This window comes from Fopius arisanus, unplaced genomic scaffold (assembly GCF_000806365.1).
Source record: "Fopius arisanus strain USDA-PBARC FA_bdor unplaced genomic scaffold, ASM80636v1 scaffold00327, whole genome shotgun sequence".
Classification (NCBI taxonomy): Eukaryota; Metazoa; Arthropoda; class Insecta; order Hymenoptera; family Braconidae; genus Fopius; species Fopius arisanus.
In genome coordinates, this window is record NW_011888066.1 from 10,425 (window position 1) to 17,076 (window position 6,652).

A 6,652-nucleotide genomic window follows, 5' to 3' on the forward strand; every position below is an offset into this window, starting at 1 on the left:
GGCAAACACTAATGATAATAATAATAATAATGCTAAAAGAAAAAAAAGGGGGGAAGTTAAATAAATGTAAAAAGGGGAGGTGAAGTTAGGGGGACGATCGAAAGATCAATAAAAATTAAGGGGGTTCTTCTTAACCTAACAATTATTAAATTTAGAGGCTCACCGTTTGGGGGATATTATTATAGGGGTTTCGGGAATACTTGTTGGGGCGGGAAAGGCAAGAAAAGGGTACTCACGGGGATGGCGGCTTCCTCAATCCTTCTCCTCAAAAGATCCTCAATAGCGAGAATTCCTCCAAACTCTCCACGGGCCACGTGTCCACCAACTACTCCACAAATAACTCTCCCAAAATTCTCCTCAAAATTCTCCTCATAACTCTCCTCAAAATTCTCCACAAAACTCTTTCCAAAAACTTCTCTTCAAAATATATCCAACGCACGGGGCAGCTGTATAACGAGTGATGGCTTCCCCATCCTCGCTAGTTTTCTTCCCCGATTATCGGTGATAATCGGAGATGGTGGGGGAGCTTCCTCGCCTAGGGGGAGTGAGGATTTCCCCCTTCCATAGGGGACTCTTCCACTGGTCGGCACCTGAAAGGGGGCGAAGGTGGTAGGGTCTCAGGTCGGTAATATGTATTTTGGATATCCTATTGCCTCGGGGGTCTTCGAGGTCATATAGGCTAGGGGAAATTATATTAACAATTTGATAGGGTCCGTCCTATTTTGGGGCTAGTTTTGCTGCGAAATGCTGGGCTGCTTGTGATAAGGGTCGGTGCCTCCTCAGTACTATCTCACCCACCCGGAAGATCTCATCTCGTCGGCCTTTGTCATAGTGCTCCGCTTGTTTCGCGAAAGCTTCACCCATATATTTTCTAGCGAGGTCGTAAAAGTAATTCATTTTTTCAATTCTCATTTGCCAAGGGCCGGTGGGAGAGGGGGATTGGGGACGCTATTTAGTGATTTGATGAGGGGACTGGGGGGTGGAGGGATGCGACCCATATTTAGAAACGCGGGTGAAACACCAAGGGAAGAATGAATAGATGTATTTAGGGCAAACGCTAACTCCGGGAGATGCTGGTCCCAATCGCGATGACTGTCGCCCGCGTAAATCCCTATCATGGGTTTGAGTGAGCGATTAATTCTCTCGACGGGGTTGGATTGGGGGTGATAGGGAGGGGTGGTGATATGGGTAATGCCTAATTGGGCTAGGGGTTTCGTGAGTTCTTTTCTTACAAATTCAGTTCCGTTATCGCTGATGCAAAACTGCGGTTTTCCCCAGCGTAAAATCACTGTCTCATATAACACCTTCCAGATGTTCTTGGCATTGGCCTTCCGAAGGGGTTTAATTTCAATGTACCGGGTGAACACATCTTCTAACACGAGGAGGTAACGGTATTGATTCTTGCTGGGGGGGGGATGGGCCCATAATATCGCCCGCGACAGTGGACCAGGGCTCGGCGGTCGTTCGCTCTCGCATCAACCCTTTGGGACTGGTTTGAATCGATTTATACCGCTGGCATTGTGGACAAGACCTGACAAATTTAGCTACATCGCGGTAGATTCCGGGCCAATAAAAATAAAGGGCGACGCGGTGATACGTCTTGTCAATTCCACCATGGGCTGCGTAAGGGTTGTCATGAGCGTCGCGTATCGTCTCGTGCCTCAGTCCTGGGGGTAAAACGGTTTTCCAACGATTTAGGTCAGGGACAGTGGGGTCAATTTGGGGGCAGGGGCGAAGAAAGTATAACACATTATCTTCTACGGTCCAGTCGGGGTATTTGTGGGGGTTGTTCAGTACGTCCAGTTTCTTCTTTTGGTACCACCTGTCCGGGGAAGAATTAATTAGCGCGAGGGCGGTGAGGGCATTGGGGCAAACACGGGAAAGGGCGTCGGGGACGGTGTGGAGGAAACCTTTCCGGTGGACTATGGTCATGTCGTGATTCTGCAGCTCTAATGCCCACCGGGCCACTCGACCGGTGGGATTTTTAAAATTTAACAGCCATTTCAAACTTGAGTGGTTGGTCATCACGGTAAATTTCCCCCCTTCGATGTAGGGGCGAAACTTACGCGTGGCCCATAGGACCGCCAAACATTCTCTTTCTGTCACTGTGTAGTTACGTTCGGCGGGGGTCAAGACTCTACTGGCAAAATAAATGGGTCTGTCCAGTCCAGTCGACGAGTTTGGATGGGCAGGATCGGATCCAAATTCCGATTCCTGTGTCAACACCGCTCCTATCGTCATGTCACCTGCGTCCGTCTGTAGGGTGAAGGGTTTCGTAAAATCAGGGCGGGCTAAAACGGGGGTAGTCGTGAGGGAGATTTTTAATTTATTGAATGCGGTCTGGTGTTCGTCCGTCCAGGTCCACGTTACATTTTTTCGAATTAATCCGAGCAAGGGGATTTTGTCATCGGAGAGGGAAGGTAAAAATCGGGAATACCACCCAACCATGCCGAGAAATCTCTGTAATTCTTTCACGTTCCGAGGGGGTGGGTAATCGGTAATGGGGGCGACTTTATTCGGGTCCGCTTCTAATCCATCGGAGGTCAACAAATATCCAAGAAATTCTAATCGGTCGCATGAGAAGTCACATTTGTCCACGTTAATTGTCAGGTTATTTTCATTGTAATTTGTTAATTAACTGGGCCACAAACCATTTATGTTCTTCGAGGGTGCGGGTAAAAATCAAAAAATCGTCAGCGTATTTCCGTATGTTGTTCGACCATTGGGTGGGAATAATCATGTCCGTTAATAATTGAAACATCGCGGGGCCGTTTTTCAGTCCGAAGGGCATTCGTCTGTATTGAAAGAGTCCGGAGGGAAGTCCAGGGATGGCGAAGGCAGTTTTTTCTTTACTGTCATCGTCAAGAGGAATATGGTGGAACGCCTGACTTACGTCAATTTTGGAGACGTATACCGCGCCGTGCGCACAATCAAGTAAATCTTCCAAACTCTGCATAGGGAGGGCGAGGTGTTTTGTCACGGCGTTAAGGGGACGGTAATCTATGCATAACCGGTAACTATTATCGGGTTTTTTAACTAACACCGGCCAGCTACACCAATCGCTCTGGGAGGGTTCGATGATTCCTTGTTTTAATAATTGGGCGGCCTTTAAAACATGCGCGGCATATCTACGCGTTGCGCCACGGATAGGGGGGTGGTCTTGGGTATCTATGTGCATTGTTAACAAGGGACAAACGGAGGCGATTTCGGGGGCGGAATTTATCCAACTCTTGAATTCTTCGCGGAGGGTTTTAATTGATCTTCGGGAACGACTGCTAATTGTGCTAAGTCACAGGGGGGAGGATTGGCTAGATTAAGGGGTTGCCGTGGGGGGCCGTCACCGTCTGAGGTATACCATACACTAATGGGTTGCGCCGTGAGCTCGAGGGGTGGGGCTATCGGGGGTGTGCGTGTCGTTGCATTCAAGGGTCAATTCTAACGCGTTGAGAGCATCCATTCCTAGCATACAATCGAAAGCAAGGGCGTTTGATAATCTGAAGGGGATGAGTTGGACTCGATCGGAATAGGCTAGTCTCATGATAGCGCAGCCGGCTAGTGGGACTGTTTCGCCGTTTCCGAGGACAACTTCTTCTCCGGTGGCGATGGCGTATTTGTCAAGGTCCACACCAGCGTTGGTACTAATAAATGATCGATTCGTCCCCGAGTCGATCAGGGTGCGAAGCGAGCGTTTTCCTAATTTTATTTCAACGAATTTGCGGTTTTCTAGAGGTTGATCAAAGGTAAGGGTGAGGAAGTCTTCATAATCGATGTAATCGGGGTTGGTTGGGTCATTTAGGGTAATCGTAAACAGTTTGGGGTTGTCGTCAGGGACGGGGTCGGTCCCGGGGGAAGAAGGGGTATAGGTTTCAGGGATAGTCGGGGGTGATTCGGTAGGATTGGGGTCTGTTGAGAGGGTTTCTTGAATGGGTTGATTATCCTGGAGGGCACTGGGTGTGGGGGTTGGGGTACTAATTCGGAGTGGGGTCGGTAGGGATACAGGGGGATGTGAACTCACGGCGGGGCAGGCTCAGGGGTTGATGGTACGGTTATTGGGGATGGCTTGGGGGGTGTACGGGGGATTGGTTCGGGACAGGGTGAGTTTCGGGGTTCGGGAGTGGGTCGTACGGGAGTTCTCTTGGGGGTGGGTTGGGTGCGATAACAAGGACGTAATATTAATCGGTGATCCCGCGGGGGTGGTGTGGGTTTAACACCCCCGCTCCTTAGTTTCCCTGGTGTTGAAATGTTCCATAGGATGGTCGGGGGTAGGACTGGCTCGGGCGAGCATTGGGGTAATATCGGGGGAGTTGGTTTGGTTGTTGTGGGTTGAGGGGTGGTTGTGGAAAAAATGCTTGTTGGGCGAATGGGTTAAGGGGGCATTCGCGTGCGAAATGACCAGGTTGGTGGCAACGGAAACATTGGAGGTACTCTGGGTATGGGGATGGTTTTGAGTTTGTGTGTGGAGGGTTTGTGGGGATACTCATAAGGGGTGGGATATGGCGCGGGGATGGTGAAGTGGGACGGGGAGAGGTTCGTCCGGTTACGTCGGCGTACGTTGGTTGTCTGGGGGGTGAATTTGGTCTGGCGTTTCTGTTACTCTGTCTGGGGGGTGTGTTGCGTCGGGATTGATAGGTGTCATCTGGGGGAGGGAGATAGGGATTTCTGGAGTATTGCTCTACGGGGACGTCATCAGCACGAAGGGGTTGGGCACCGAGGGCGTGATTTTGAGGGGTATCAGTATCGGGGGGATTGCGACTTCTGGGGTTGTTCCGACCCGGGGCAGGTGAAGGGTTAGGGGTTGCCGAGGGATGTCTATACCGAGACGTATCCGACAGGGTTCTCTGCACTAACCTAGCGACCTCAATAAATTGTTCCATGCTGGTACATCGATAACGCCCCATTTCTTTAAAATATACCGGGTTTAATTGGGATTTTAATATGCCTAATTGCCTTTGCAGGGGAGGAGGGGGGTGAAGGATGGAGAATAGTCTGCGGAGACTAGTTATATAATCTCCTACATCTTCGTCTATACCCTGAAACCGTTGGTGGATATCCTGCCATATACTTTCCTGTTGGTCGAGGGGGCAGTACATTAATTGGAACGCTCGCAAAAAGTCATCGTAACTCCTGATATTTGGCAGTTCTGTCAAATACCAGGAGTGGGCATTGTTTTTGAATGCTGAGGGGAGAGCCCGAAGTGTCTCCGCCTCAGTTAACCCGTTGGATTTATAACATAACGTGATGCTATCTAAAAATTTGTACGAATCCTCCTCCCGAGTTCCCGCAAAACTGATTCCATCTCGTTTGAAAAGATTGCTGACCCTTAAATCTTGCGTTTGCAGATCATGGTGGGTCTCTTCACGAAAGGGGGCACGGTGGGTATCTTGTAAACGGGTCTGGGGAAATCCTGTGAGGTAGTCGGGGATAGTGGTGGTTTGTGTGGGGGGCTGTGGGGGAGGATTTACAGGGTAAAAGGTTTGGCAAAATGTTGGTTGGGGAATGCGGGGGGTTGGGGCAGGTTGGGGTTGAAGGGTTTGAAGGGGCTGATATTGGTTGTGGGCCGGGATTTGGGTAGAAATGAATCGGGGTTGTTCCACGTGATAAGTGGAGTGGGCAAAGGGAAGGGGGGATTGATGATGATGAGTTTGGAGTGGTTGGATGGGGACAGGGGTAACTGGTGCGGGGATAGGGGTGAGTGGCTCAGAGGAGTAATAATTACCAGGGTGTACAGGCCTAGGTTGGACAGGGGGTGGTGTGGGGTAGTGGACCGTTGGGTGTGATGTAGGGGGTGCAGGGACAAGGCTTGAGGTAATAGTGTCAGGAGGGGGTGCGTGAAAGGTAACTCGATGGATAGGGGGTTGTGGTTCTAGGGGGTAGGCTGCAGAGGGTTCCATGGTGGATTGGTCGAAGCTAATGGGGTCTTGGTATGCTCCGAGCGTTTGTCCGGTACGCAGGGTGCCAGAGGGGCGTAATGAAAATGAGCCATCGGACTCAGGGACAACGCGAAATCCGACGGTGGTAAAAGGCATCCCCATCGAATCTAGTTCATCGTCCCAGGGAGCCGCACGATCCCCAAACTTCTAACGAATTTCATGTCTGACGAACCTATCCTTGAGTGTGTCGTACACTCCGCGACTTTCGATTCCAAGCGTATCTAATAGAATTAATTGATCGCGAGGGGTGAGGGAGTCAAATTTTCGCTCTAAATCCCGGTGATATTGGGCAATCAGGGCAGGGAGGGGGTTTGGGGGTGAAGAGGGATGTATAATGGGGCTTGTGATGGGGGCAGTGGTTGTGGTGATAGTTGTAGTGGTGGTGGTTGTGGATACAAGGGCAGGGGAAGTCGGGGGGCAGGGTAGTGGAGGGTCAAGAACGATTAGATTGGGTTCCATCTTGCTTTATAAACGAAAAGAAACGAAGGAATACGAAAAAAAACGCAAGCGGTGCGCACTCGGCAGCACGAAAAAACCAACCCAATTTGTGCGCTTTAGGCAGCACAAAACGCAAGATAATAATTCGCGGGGGCGAACCCGCACGGAGAAGGCACCTGTACCTATAACCAATTACCCGTTGCACGGGCGAGAGACAAGGGAAAAATATAAATCTGAAATATAAATATAACAATATCAATATAAACAATATAAAAATGGGGGGG

At 50.1% G+C, this 6,652-nt stretch overlaps 1 protein-coding gene across 2 annotated transcripts in view; it reads left to right on the forward strand.

Moving 5' to 3' along the window:
• The window catches only part of LOC105272834 (uncharacterized), a 22,928-nt gene that overhangs the window by 3,842 nt on the left and 12,434 nt on the right, over window positions 1-6,652 (forward strand). The window lies entirely within an intron of this gene.